Below are 14,066 nucleotides of genomic sequence, written 5' to 3'. Positions count from 1 at the left end.
CCTCTGTGCAAGGGCCCAGACCTCATCTCCTGCCCTGGAGAACCAGAAGGGCTCCTCCCACTGGCTCTCCTCCAGCTCTGAGAGGAGCTGGAATTTGCAAGTTGCCTAGCGCAGAGCCAACTCCAAAGCTTCCTCTCAAAGTGGAGGCATTCATCCTGCCCCCTTTCTCAATTCTCCTTTTGCTGCCCAATAATGTCACTGCATGGTTTCCCTCCTTTGGGCCTCTGAGCTGGTCTCTCACCTCATCACTCCTCCCTTGAAACTTGGAGAAACAGGATCTTTTTCAGGCCAACTGATGGGGACACACACACACACACACCCAGGGACAGCACACGGGCATTTCTCTAGCAAACATTCAGGCAGAATTTCTAGATCCCTCTTCCAGCTCCCTTGGAGAAGCTCGGTGGTTGTCCCAAAAGACTCTGGCATTCCTCTAAGGAAGCAACACTTACAGAATTGCCTTTCCACACTGCTGGCCTTCACATTGCTTTTAACGCCTAGATCCCAGATATGAGAAAAAGCCAGGCAGCTTTGCTGCTTTCCTGCCTGTCCTTAAGGAAAAGCAAATCTTGCTTCAGTCCCAATCTTGCTTCCTTCCCAGCCTGCATGTTACCCACTGGCCAGCAAACTGAGGGGGCAGCTGGAACAAGTCCCACTGCAAGGCAGATACTTTGTAGCCTCCAAAGCCCACCTGCACCGGCTCCATCAGACAAGGGCAAGCTTGCCTCGGCTTCCCAGAAGCAGCCTGCCAATTGCCCCCTCCCTCGCCCCCTCTCCATCCACCCTCCACAGCCCCTGCCACCAAAGCCTTGCTAGGCAGGGCCATTTGCTGGCCTCCATAAAAGAGTGACTTGGATTCTTCTTTGGCGCAAGTGCCCCAGCTGTGACAAGTCAGAGGATAATGATCACACCCGCTCGGCTTTAGCTAAGGAGATTGCTGGAGGCCCAGAGCGGGACACTGGTCCTTTCAGGAGAAACTGCAACTGAACTAGCCATGCCTTTGTGGTGCATGCCGATAGGAATTGGATAGAATCGGAGGGCTTAGAAACGTCCTCCAAGCTGGTCAGCTCCATCAGTCCCCCAAAATGAAAGAAATTTTTCTGTCTGGGCTCCAAAAAGGACTCAACCCGCTGCTTTTATGCCAGAAAATATGGTGAGACCAGACCACTCATCTAGATGCAATTCAGTGAATTAAACAAAGCCTCCCTTTCCACTCCCAGCTGAGATGTTGAGGAATCAAAGGCTGAAGCCCCAGCGGTATTTCACTGGCAGTAAAGGAGACACACCTCAGGAAGTCCTGCCAGCTGAGCAAGGGGCTGGGCCTGGGGGAGGTGGCGCCTGCCCAGCTTCTTCTCTCAGGGCAAGTGCCGTCTTTGCAACACCAGGCAAATGGAACAAACATTGCTGGAGTGCTTTCATACAGACAAACAGACAAAATGGAACAAACATTGGTTTAATGATAAAGACAGATTAGGTCTCAACAAAGGCAAAATGACAAAGAGCATATGGCAGAGCATACAAAACACCCAACCTCTGACATTTACTGATAAATCTAATAATACTAATGAGTCCTGAATAATACTAATGTACCTTAACTACTAAATTGAGGAGGTTACTATCATGTAAACTAACTAAGTAGAAGATTAAACAACCCAAAAAGCTTAAAAAACAGTCCTATTCCTATCTAACTAATATCTAACAGTTGTATTCCTATCTAACTAATCTGCCTAACTCTTGCTAGCCCTGGACAACCTGCAGGGTTGTCTAATTTGGTCTTTTCTTCTTGGGGAGAGGCTCTGCTGTCTTCCGAGGCCGATGTCTTCTGCTGTGTTTGTTCCTTTCCTTCATGCTTTCAAACACCCTGCAAGATAGGAAGCAAACCATCCATTGCTCACGCTAGTACACACCATGAAACCAAGTGCCAAGATCTCCGTTTGAGTATGAATTTCTGTCTTTTCGGGCAGTGGCACATTTGTCAATGGATCAGCACCATGAGTCTGATGGTTCTACTTTCAATGCCTTGAAATGTCTTCCTCCTTTTGCTGCATCCTCTTTTGAATTTGATCAGCAGCATCAAACCAAGCTTTGATGGATCTATTCCTACTTGTATCAACTGTGTCTTGTTGGGGCACGGCAAGGTTTCATTGTGAAGGCTGGGTTTTACCTAAGCTCTTTGGGTTTGAGGTGGGTGTTAAGCTTGAGCACGGCTGCCGGGGGCGATGCTGCAAGTGCCCCCAGCTTCCCCTGCGGTGCCTTTGAAAAGGGTCAGCCCCTTTTAGTCCAAAGGCGCAGCTTTGAGCAGAAAGAGGAGGAACTTGCGCACCGTTTGCACTGCCCGCAGGGAAAGGGGCCTCCCGCCGAAGGGGGCGGCTGGCGCGGTTGGCAGCAGGGACACTCGGCGCTGCGAGCCCTCTTGCGGCTTCTCTTCCCTGGCTCCCCGTTCTCCTTTCTGGGAGGGCTTTTGCTCCTCTTTGCTTTGCCCATGCTCTGGAAATCAAAGAGTCCTTATCAATGCTTCCTTCCTCTCACAAAGCTGGAAATCAGAGCATCCAGCACAAAAATCGATCGGCCTAAGCAAATCCTTCCAAAGCCTCAAGAGCTGAGAAAACGGCTGCCTTTGCCAATGGGCTGCGGCGGGCTGCCAAGCCAGAGCTTGGAGGAAAATACTCCTCTTTTCTACAGGCCAAAGGGGTGGGAGAAAGACCTGGCTATTTAGAGCTCTACATTTCTTATTTCTACCTTTCTGCCTAACATCTATTTCTCTCTGCTTTTCCTCCACAAATGTCTAGGCAATGGCATTTCAATTCAGTCCAATTAGGGTAGACACATGCTTAGCCATTTTCTAGTCCCCAAAATAATCTCCCTCCCTGTCTCTCTCTCTCTCTCTCTCTCTCTCACATGATGGGAAGCAAATTGCTCTTTGCCGCTAAGGAAAGATTTAGGGGAGCCACAGCACCAGCAGCTCCTTCTTGGGGACTATGCTGGCATGCTAGAAAAACTCCCTGAAAATCTGCAGCATATCCACAAAGGCAGCCTGGACTGCTGATGTCAGCAAGCAGTGGGGAATTTGGGGTCTGATTGGAGTCAGCGAGGGTGCCAGCCCTTGAGAAGCCCATCTGCAGAGAGTCAAAGCCCATTTTGGTGGCGGTGCTGCTTTCTTGGGTCAAAGTTAGGCTCCAGAATTGCATACTTCAGGGCAGCAGCACAAGGAAGGCCCGGGCAGCATCTGCTGTGCCTTTCCCAGCACATGGGACGATGTGATCCTGGCAAAGGGGCATCTGGCATGGCTCGCCAGCAGCTTTTCTCCCCTTCTCCCAGTTTCTCGACCTTCCTGGCACCTCTCCATTTTCTTGCCCCTCACCTGAGCAAGAGTGCTGGCAAGTTTATGCTCCTTTTTCCAGGAGTAGTAGTACTCCACACACTGGGCCACGGTCTTAGTCTGGATCTGTTGTGAAGAGAAAAAGAAGGAATCGAAAATGGTGTCGGGGGCACTGGGGAAAAAGTAGACTATGGAGTGAACTAGGAAGTAAAAGCATGAAGTAAATGGAGTAGGGTGTAAAATGAAATCAACATGGAGAAAGAGAGGCATCATGCAATGTCTTAAACCCTGTATGATGCTAGGTGCTAATACACGCAATGCACAGATCAACAACAAATCCACCTAGCACAGTTCTTCTTTCCCCGCTTCACTCCAGTTATGCCAGCACAGCGTCTTGTGGAAGCAGCAGCAGACCTGTGCCACAAGTCTGACAGAATAAAGCTTCATCTTCCAAAAGAGCTTGGAGAAAAGGGCTGGAGAGGCAGGATCATCCTTTTGACACAGGCTTTTGATGTCCCCTTTTGTTACTACTTGAAGATACTTGCTCCTTGAGAAGAGAGAGACTGAAGCCCAGTGCTTGTTCCCAGAAATAAGCAAGCTTTCCTGCTGCTGATCTGCTCGGGTAAAGAATGTCCCGTGGCTTTACCTGCTTCTGGATGAGATGAAAATCCTTGCCGTAGGTGTGGAAAGCCTTTTGGAAGGACTCCTTCTCCTCAGGTGTCCATCTATCAGAGCCTGGCAATAAAAAGCAGCGGCTAGTAAACAGATCCCTTGATCCACACCAAGTAGATCCCACTGGCTGCCGAAAGAAAACGGTCGCAGGCCGTCATTCACGTGGGTGTACGTGTCTGCTCCCTCAGAAGGGCGTGAAGACAAGAGCAGGCATTGCCCGGGGAGAAGGATTGGAAAACAAGTAAAGCTGAAGGACTAGATGCTGGTGCTTTGCCCACCCACAGAGGAGACAAGACCTTGTGCTGGTGTTAAGCACAATTTCTTGAAGCAGAAACGCTTGCCACAACAATGAAGGGGCCGGCAGCATCTGTCAGGGACGCAAGAAGCTCTGCTTTGCTTACCTGCGTAATGATAATCAGCCATGGGATGGCCTTGAGCTGTTGCAGGCCCCTCTGAGAGCAGCATCTCCAGAGCCTCCTGCAAGATCAAGAGGGAAAAGGCTTTAGCCGCCCCAGCACATTAAAAATGAGCCAAAAAATCACAGGTGCTGCCTTTCAGCTCCTTTGCCTCTCCAGACATTCAAGCGACTGTATCCCATGTGGGTGAAACACTGTCATTTGCTCCCAGTCCCTAGTTTTTGCTGCCCAACCCTTTGATCCTGGTCCCCAAGAGTGGCCTTTTGCTCACCAAGCTGAGGATTTTGCTGCTCCTGCAGCCAGAATGGCCTCAGCTGACTGAGGCTTCTGGGAATTTCCCCTCCAAATGTCTTAGAGAAGCCAAATCTCCAGGCCATTTACAAGGCAGCAGGACCTTCCGCCGCCGCCGCCTCCAGGAGGGAGATTCTCCCTGCTGGAGCCCTTTGGGCTCAGCCCTGACGCAGCTGGAGGAGACCCAGCAGGCAGCAAGTGCTCTGCTCCCTGTTAAGACCCTTCTTCCAAGAGCAGCCAGGAAAGGCTGTCCCAGTGCCCAGGCCTTCTGCATTCCCTGTGCCCTCTCCTCTGCGCCCAAACAGCCGCTTCTTACCGGAACGCTGCCGCGTGCCTGGTGCAGGCAGTGCAGGGCGCGCTCCAGGTTAGCTGCTGCCCCGGGAATGCCACGGGAGCTGGCCATGTCCAACAGTTCTCTTACTGCAAGCACAAGAAAAAACCCACCGAAAGTCAGCCTGGAGGCCAGCAAAGGGCAAAGGTTGCCATGCAAGGCAGAAGGAAAGGCCGGCAGCTAAAGACAGCAGCTTGGAGAGAGAGCATGAAAAGGAGAGCAAAGACAGAGCCAGCTGAAGCAAGGGCCCACGCAGTGCTGGCTCTCCCTCCAAAGCAGCTTCTGTAAGAAGAAGTGGGGGCCAATCTCCCCTCTTCCAGTGGCAAACGGCCCTGACCAGTTTGGAGAGCAAGGTGCTTGCTCTTTCTCCTTGCCTCTAACACTTCTACATGGGAAGATGGGCGAGACAAGGAGAGAAGCAGAGCCTGCAAAACGCTGCCTTTTTAGGCATAAGGAGCCTTTTCAAGACCCAAGTAGCTCAGGGCTGGAAGCAAAGCTTGAAGCAAAGCTACCTCTGTCAGGTTTTTCCATGTCAGAGTCATCCTCTCCCCAGGGCTTCCAGACCAGGGTTGCAGGCTCTTCATCCTCACTTGGTGCTCTGTTCTGCAGCTCTGGGAGCTCAGCCTGAAAGTCGCTGCCAACATTGATGTGTCTAAAGGAAGAAGGAGGTGGAGGTGAGAAAGGCAAGTGGTCAAGAGAGCCTTGCTGTGCACCCACAGGCTTGAACCAATCCCAGCCTGACTGTGAAAGAGCAGTTCTCCTCCTCGCCATTCCTCCAGTTTGCTGTCCTTTAACCCTAGGCCAAAACTCACGGCTGAATCTGGGCTCTTGCTTTCCTTTTCATTGTGCCTCTCCTTTCCACCTGAAAGAGATCAAAGCAATGCTCCAGTTCAAAATCCTTCTGCCAAGGATGTGTCAGTAGCCTTCCTTCTCATCCTCATCATTGCAAAGCCCGAGCTCCCGTGTCCCAGCTCCTTTCTCTTTGCTCTCATTGCTGCCTTTTTGACATGGAATGTCCTAGGCAGGACCCTCCAGCAGTCAGCAGCTTCCTCAGGAGGGCAAGCAGAAGGCCATGCACTACTCTCTTCACTCCCGGGGCCACGGAGAAGAGCCAAGAGAATGGCAGGGGAGATGTGCAGGCTTAGGTTGGATCGAAGGAAAAGCTTCTTCAGCCAGAGGCTGCTTGGGCACTGCAACAGCCTCCCCAGGGAAGGGGGCACAGCACCAAGGCTGACTGAGCTCCAAAAGTGTTTGGACACTGCTCTTGGGCACAGGCTGTGATTGTTGAGGCTGCCCCGGGCAGGCCCTGCAGTTGGGCTCAGTGATCTTTCAGAATCCCTTCCAAGGCAGAAAATTCTGTGCTACTGTGATTGTGCTCTTGAGGAGATGGCATTTGACGGCCGCCCCTGAGCATGAGGTAGAACCAGCCCTACGTGCACTGAAAAAAGAATCTCTAAAGATCTTAAAATAGAATGGATCTATAGGCGATGTAAATACGTAAGTAGATAAGAATTGCTGATCCCAGATGGTTTTTGAAGTTGAAAGCCTGTGTTTGCAGAGAAGCCCAGTCAAATGCTTCCATGCCCTGAACGACAGGGATGCCAGAGGAGAAGTGCCATCATTGTGCTGTTTGAAGCTTTGGAGCGGGTGTGAGCAGAGTCAGGGCATAAGGGGATTTGTTGACACTGAAGCCCTGACCTGCTCAGCCAGGAACAATTTGTTTTGGGGTCAGCACAAGATAGTTTGAGGACTGAAATGGGTGCCAAGAACGTTTAATCAGGTGATGCGTGGACGAGGATCTGCAACTGCACTGGGACACCTCTCTAGGTCCTCTATGGAAAGGTCTGTGTTTCCCCTGGAGGCAACACAATTCCTTCAGAAGCTGCACCCTGCTTTCACGTGGAAGCTCCTCTGGGGAAAGTGAGCACGCAGCCTGTGTGTCGTGCTTGGTGGGAGAGGCAGCTGGAGCCTCCTGCCCTTGTGCTAGTGCTTTGAGGGCAAACGGGGATTTTCTTACCTTGGAGGGTTCCCAAGTGCTCTGGGGATGCCCGGAGGCAGACGAGGAGACCAGGATGTCGGTGCAGAGGCCGGGTCTGGCGCTGAGTGCAGAAGGCGGCTGGTCAGGGACAGCCCAGGAGCTGATCCTGCAGCTGCTGCTCCAGCGCTGCTCCAGCAGCATTCCAGCAAGGGCCGCAGGAGCAGGAGACAACGACAGTTGCTATGGGCACAGCCCAACATTCCATCTAGAACCCCTGGGGGAGCCATGGGACAGAAAGAGGCATGGGCCGCCTCTGCCCCTTGTACTTCTTCTGCTGCAAGTTTGCTCTGAGAAGCTTCCCATTGGGCCTTTTCTCCTCAGTCGTCTGATGAGACGGGCAAAAGCAGTGCAGGGACAGCCCTGGCTCTTCCCGGTGCTTCTCTGCAAGGTGCCTCCAGCTGAAGGTGCACAGGAGCCTGCCTCTGTGCAAGGGCCCAGACCTCATCTCCTGCCCTGGAGAACCAGAAGGGCTCCTCCCACTGGCTCTCCTCCAGCTCTGAGAGGAGCTGGAATTTGCAAGTTGCCTAGCGCAGAGCCAACTCCAAAGCTTCCTCTCAAAGTGGAGGCATTCATCCTGCCCCCTTTCTCAATTCTCCTTTTGCTGCCCAATAATGTCACTGCATGGTTTCCCTCCTTTGGGCCTCTGAGCTGGTCTCTCACCTCATCACTCCTCCCTTGAAACTTGGAGAAACAGGATCTTTTTCAGGCCAACTGATGGGGACACACACACACACACCCAGGGACAGCACACGGGCATTTCTCTAGCAAACATTCAGGCAGAATTTCTAGATCCCTCTTCCAGCTCCCTTGGAGAAGCTCGGTGGTTGTCCCAAAAGACTCTGGCATTCCTCTAAGGAAGCAACACTTACAGAATTGCCTTTCCACACTGCTGGCCTTCACATTGCTTTTAACGCCTAGATCCCAGATATGAGAAAAAGCCAGGCAGCTTTGCTGCTTTCCTGCCTGTCCTTAAGGAAAAGCAAATCTTGCTTCAGTCCCAATCTTGCTTCCTTCCCAGCCTGCATGTTACCCACTGGCCAGCAAACTGAGGGGGCAGCTGGAACAAGTCCCACTGCAAGGCAGATACTTTGTAGCCTCCAAAGCCCACCTGCACCGGCTCCATCAGACAAGGGCAAGCTTGCCTCGGCTTCCCAGAAGCAGCCTGCCAATTGCCCCCTCCCTCGCCCCCTCTCCATCCACCCTCCACAGCCCCTGCCACCAAAGCCTTGCTAGGCAGGGCCATTTGCTGGCCTCCATAAAAGAGTGACTTGGATTCTTCTTTGGCGCAAGTGCCCCAGCTGTGACAAGTCAGAGGATAATGATCACACCCGCTCGGCTTTAGCTAAGGAGATTGTTGGAGGCCCAGAGCGGGACACTGGTCCTTTCAGGAGAAACTGCAACTGAACTAGCCATGCCTTTGTGGTGCATGCCGATAGGAATTGGATAGAATCGGAGGGCTTAGAAACGTCCTCCAAGCTGGTCAGCTCCATCAGTCCCCCAAAATGAAAGAAATTTTTCTGTCTGGGCTCCAAAAAGGACTCAACCCGCTGCTTTTATGCCAGAAAATATGGTGAGACCAGACCACTCATCTAGATGCAATTCAGTGAATTAAACAAAGCCTCCCTTTCCACTCCCAGCTGAGATGTTGAGGAATCAAAGGCTGAAGCCCCAGCGGTATTTCACTGGCAGTAAAGGAGACACACCTCAGGAAGTCCTGCCAGCTGAGCAAGGGGCTGGGCCTGGGGGAGGTGGCGCCTGCCCAGCTTCTTCTCTCAGGGCAAGTGCCGTCTTTGCAACACCAGGCAAATGGAACAAACATTGCTGGAGTGCTTTCATACAGACAAACAGACAAAATGGAACAAACATTGGTTTAATGATAAAGACAGATTAGGTCTCAACAAAGGCAAAATGACAAAGAGCATATGGCAGAGCATACAAAACACCCAACCTCTGACATTTACTGATAAATCTAATAATACTAATGAGTCCTGAATAATACTAATGTACCTTAACTACTAAATTGAGGAGGTTACTATCATGTAAACTAACTAAGTAGAAGATTAAACAACCCAAAAAGCTTAAAAAACAGTCCTATTCCTATCTAACTAATATCTAACAGTTGTATTCCTATCTAACTAATCTGCCTAACTCTTGCTAGCCCTGGACAACCTGCAGGGTTGTCTAATTTGGTCTTTTCTTCTTGGGGAGAGGCTCTGCTGTCTTCTGAGGCCGATGTCTTCTGCTGTGTTTGTTCCTTTCCTTCATGCTTTCAAACACCCTGCAAGATAGGAAGCAAACCATCCATTGCTCACGCTAGTACACACCATGAAACCAAGTGCCAAGATCTCCGTTTGAGTATGAATTTCTGTCTTTTCGGGCAGTGGCACATTTGTCAATGGATCAGCACCATGAGTCTGATGGTTCTACTTTCAATGCCTTGAAATGTCTTCCTCCTTTTGCTGCATCCTCTTTTGAATTTGATCAGCAGCATCAAACCAAGCTTTGATGGATCTATTCCTACTTGTATCAACTGTGTCTTGTTGGGGCACGGCAAGGTTTCATTGTGAAGGCTGGGTTTTACCTAAGCTCTTTGGGTTTGAGGTGGGTGTTAAGCTTGAGCACGGCTGCCGGGGGCGATGCTGCAAGTGCCCCCAGCTTCCCCTGCGGTGCCTTTGAAAAGGGTCAGCCCCTTTTAGTCCAAAGGCGCAGCTTTGAGCAGAAAGAGGAGGAACTTGCGCACCGTTTGCACTGCCCGCAGGGAAAGGGGCCTCCCGCCGAAGGGGGCGGCTGGCGCGGTTGGCAGCAGGGACACTGGGCGCTGCGAGCCCTCTTGCGGCTTCTCTTCCCTGGCTCCCCGTTCTCCTTTCTGGGAGGGCTTTTGCTCCTCTTTGCTTTGCCCATGCTCTGGAAATCAAAGAGTCCTTATCAATGCTTCCTTCCTCTCACAAAGCTGGAAATCAGAGCATCCAGCACAAAAATCGATCGGCCTAAGCAAATCCTTCCAAAGCCTCAAGAGCTGAGAAAACGGCTGCCTTTGCCAATGGGCTGCGGCGGGCTGCCAACACAGAGCTTGGAGGAAAATACTCCTCTTTTCTACAGGCCAAAGGGGTGGGAGAAAGACCTGGCTATTTAGAGCTCTACATTTCTTATTTCTACCTTTCTGCCTAACATCTATTTCTCTCTGCTTTTCCTCCACAAATGTCTAGGCAATGGCATTTCAATTCAGTCCAATTAGGGTAGACACATGCTTAGCCATTTTCTAGTCCCCAAAATAATCTCCCTCCCTGTCTCTCTCTCTCTCTCTCTCTCTCTCACATGATGGGAAGCAAATTGCTCTTTGCCGCTAAGGAAAGATTTAGGGGAGCCACAGCACCAGCAGCTCCTTCTTGGGGACTATGCTGGCATGCTAGAAAAACTCCCTGAAAATCTGCAGCATATCCACAAAGGCAGCCTGGACTGCTGATGTCAGCAAGCAGTGGGGAATTTGGGGTCTGATTGGAGTCAGCGAGGGTGCCAGCCCTTGAGAAGCCCATCTGCAGAGAGTCAAAGCCCATTTTGGTGGCGGTGCTGCTTTCTTGGGTCAAAGTTAGGCTCCAGAATTGCATACTTCAGGGCAGCAGCACAAGGAAGGCCCGGGCAGCATCTGCTGTGCCTTTCCCAGCACATGGGACGATGTGATCCTGGCAAAGGGGCATCTGGCATGGCTCGCCAGCAGCTTTTCTCCCCTTCTCCCAGTTTCTCGACCTTCCTGGCACCTCTCCATTTTCTTGCCCCTCACCTGAGCAAGAGTGCTGGCAAGTTTATGCTCCTTTTTCCAGGAGTAGTAGTACTCCACACACTGGGCCACGGTCTTAGTCTGGATCTGTTGTGAAGAGAAAAAGAAGGAATCGAAAATGGTGTCGGGGGCACTGGGGAAAAAGTAGACTATGGAGTGAACTAGGAAGTAAAAGCATGAAGTAAATGGAGTAGGGTGTAAAATGAAATCAACATGGAGAAAGAGAGGCATCATGCAATGTCTTAAACCCTGTATGATGCTAGGTGCTAATACACGCAATGCACAGATCAACAACAAATCCACCTAGCACAGTTCTTCTTTCCCCGCTTCACTCCAGTTATGCCAGCACAGCGTCTTGTGGAAGCAGCAGCAGACCTGTGCCACAAGTCTGACAGAATAAAGCTTCATCTTCCAAAAGAGCTTGGAGAAAAGGGCTGGAGAGGCAGGATCATCCTTTTGACACAGGCTTTTGATGTCCCCTTTTGTTACTACTTGAAGATACTTGCTCCTTGAGAAGAGAGAGACTGAAGCCCAGTGCTTGTTCCCAGAAATAAGCAAGCTTTCCTGCTGCTGATCTGCTCGGGTAAAGAATGTCCCGTGGCTTTACCTGCTTCTGGATGAGATGAAAATCCTTGCCGTAGGTGTGGAAAGCCTTTTGGAAGGACTCCTTCTCCTCAGGTGTCCATCTATCAGAGCCTGGCAATAAAAAGCAGCGGCTAGTAAACAGATCCCTTGATCCACACCAAGTAGATCCCACTGGCTGCCGAAAGAAAACGGTCGCAGGCCGTCATTCACGTGGGTGTACGTGTCTGCTCCCTCAGAAGGGCGTGAAGACAAGAGCAGGCATTGCCCGGGGAGAAGGATTGGAAAACAAGTAAAGCTGAAGGACTAGATGCTGGTGCTTTGCCCACCCACAGAGGAGACAAGACCTTGTGCTGGTGTTAAGCACAATTTCTTGAAGCAGAAACGCTTGCCACAACAATGAAGGGGCCGGCAGCATCTGTCAGGGACGCAAGAAGCTCTGCTTTGCTTACCTGCGTAATGATAATCAGCCATGGGATGGCCTTGAGCTGTTGCAGGCCCCTCTGAGAGCAGCATCTCCAGAGCCTCCTGCAAGATCAAGAGGGAAAAGGCTTTAGCCGCCCCAGCACATTAAAAATGAGCCAAAAAATCACAGGTGCTGCCTTTCAGCTCCTTTGCCTCTCCAGACATTCAAGCGACTCTATCCCATGTGGGTGAAACACTGTCATTTGCTCCCAGTCCCTAGTTTTTGCTGCCCAACCCTTTGATCCTGGTCCCCAAGAGTGGCCTTTTGCTCACCAAGCTGAGGATTTTGCTGCTCCTGCAGCCAGAATGGCCTCAGCTGACTGAGGCTTCTGGGAATTTCCCCTCCAAATGTCTTAGAGAAGCCAAATCTCCAGGCCATTTACAAGGCAGCAGGACCTTCCGCCGCCGCCGCCTCCAGGAGGGAGATTCTCCCTGCTGGAGCCCTTTGGGCTCAGCCCTGACGCAGCTGGAGGAGACCCAGCAGGCAGCAAGTGCTCTGCTCCCTGTTAAGACCCTTCTTCCAAGAGCAGCCAGGAAAGGCTGTCCCAGTGCCCAGGCCTTCTGCATTCCCTGTGCCCTCTCCTCTGCGCCCAAACAGCCGCTTCTTACCGGAACGCTGCCGCGTGCCTGGTGCAGGCAGTGCAGGGCGCGCTCCAGGTTAGCTGCTGCCCCGGGAATGCCACGGGAGCTGGCCATGTCCAACAGTTCTCTTACTGCAAGCACAAGAAAAAACCCACCGAAAGTCAGCCTGGAGGCCAGCAAAGGGCAAAGGTTGCCATGCAAGGCAGAAGGAAAGGCCGGCAGCTAAAGACAGCAGCTTGGAGAGAGAGCATGAAAAGGAGAGCAAAGACAGAGCCAGCTGAAGCAAGGGCCCACGCAGTGCTGGCTCTCCCTCCAAAGCAGCTTCTGTAAGAAGAAGTGGGGGCCAATCTCCCCTCTTCCAGTGGCAAACGGCCCTGACCAGTTTGGAGAGCAAGGTGCTTGCTCTTTCTCCTTGCCTCTAACACTTCTACATGGGAAGATGGGCGAGACAAGGAGAGAAGCAGAGCCTGCAAAACGCTGCCTTTTTAGGCATAAGGAGCCTTTTCAAGACCCAAGTAGCTCAGGGCTGGAAGCAAAGCTTGAAGCAAAGCTACCTCTGTCAGGTTTTTCCATGTCAGAGTCATCCTCTCCCCAGGGCTTCCAGACCAGGGTTGCAGGCTCTTCATCCTCACTTGGTGCTCTGTTCTGCAGCTCTGGGAGCTCAGCCTGAAAGTCGCTGCCAACATTGATGTGTCTAAAGGAAGAAGGAGGTGGAGGTGAGAAAGGCAAGTGGTCAAGAGAGCCTTGCTGTGCACCCACAGGCTTGAACCAATCCCAGCCTGACTGTGAAAGAGCAGTTCTCCTCCTCGCCATTCCTCCAGTTTGCTGTCCTTTAACCCTAGGCCAAAACTCACGGCTGAATCTGGGCTCTTGCTTTCCTTTTCATTGTGCCTCTCCTTTCCACCTGAAAGACATCAAAGCAATGCTCCAGTTCAAAATCCTTCTGCCAAGGATGTGTCAGTAGCCTTCCTTCTCATCCTCATCATTGCAAAGCCCGAGCTCCCGTGTCCCAGCTCCTTTCTCTTTGCTGTCATTGCTGCCTTTTTGACATGGAATGTCCTAGGCAGGACCCTCCAGCAGTCAGCAGCTTCCTCAGGAGGGCAAGCAGAAGGCCATGCACTACTCTCTTCACTCCCGGGGCCACGGAGAAGAGCCAAGAGAATGGCAGGGGAGATGTGCAGGCTTAGGTTGGATCGAAGGAAAAGCTTCTTCAGCCAGAGGCTGCTTGGGCACTGCAACAGCCTCCCCAGGGAAGGGGGCACAGCACCAAGGCTGACTGAGCTCCAAAAGTGTTTGGACACTGCTCTTGGGCACAGGCTGTGATTGTTGAGGCTGCCCCGGGCAGGCCCTGCAGTTGGGCTCAGTGATCTTTCAGAATCCCTTCCAAGGCAGAAAATTCTGTGCTACTGTGATTGTGCTCTTGAGGAGATGGCATTTGACGGCCGCCCCTGAGCATGAGGTAGAACCAGCCCTACGTGCACTGAAAAAAGAATCTCTAAAGATATTAAAATAGAAGGGATCTATAGGCGATGTAAATACGTAAGTAGATAAGAATTGCTGATCCCAGATGGTTTTTGAAGTTGAAAGCCTGTGTT

The sequence above is a fragment of the Agelaius phoeniceus genome, chromosome Z, assembly GCF_051311805.1.
Source record: "Agelaius phoeniceus isolate bAgePho1 chromosome Z, bAgePho1.hap1, whole genome shotgun sequence".
NCBI lineage: Eukaryota > Metazoa > Chordata > Aves > Passeriformes > Icteridae > Agelaius > Agelaius phoeniceus.
The sequence above is the reverse complement of the archived record's forward strand: the minus strand, read 5'-3'. Positions refer to the sequence as shown.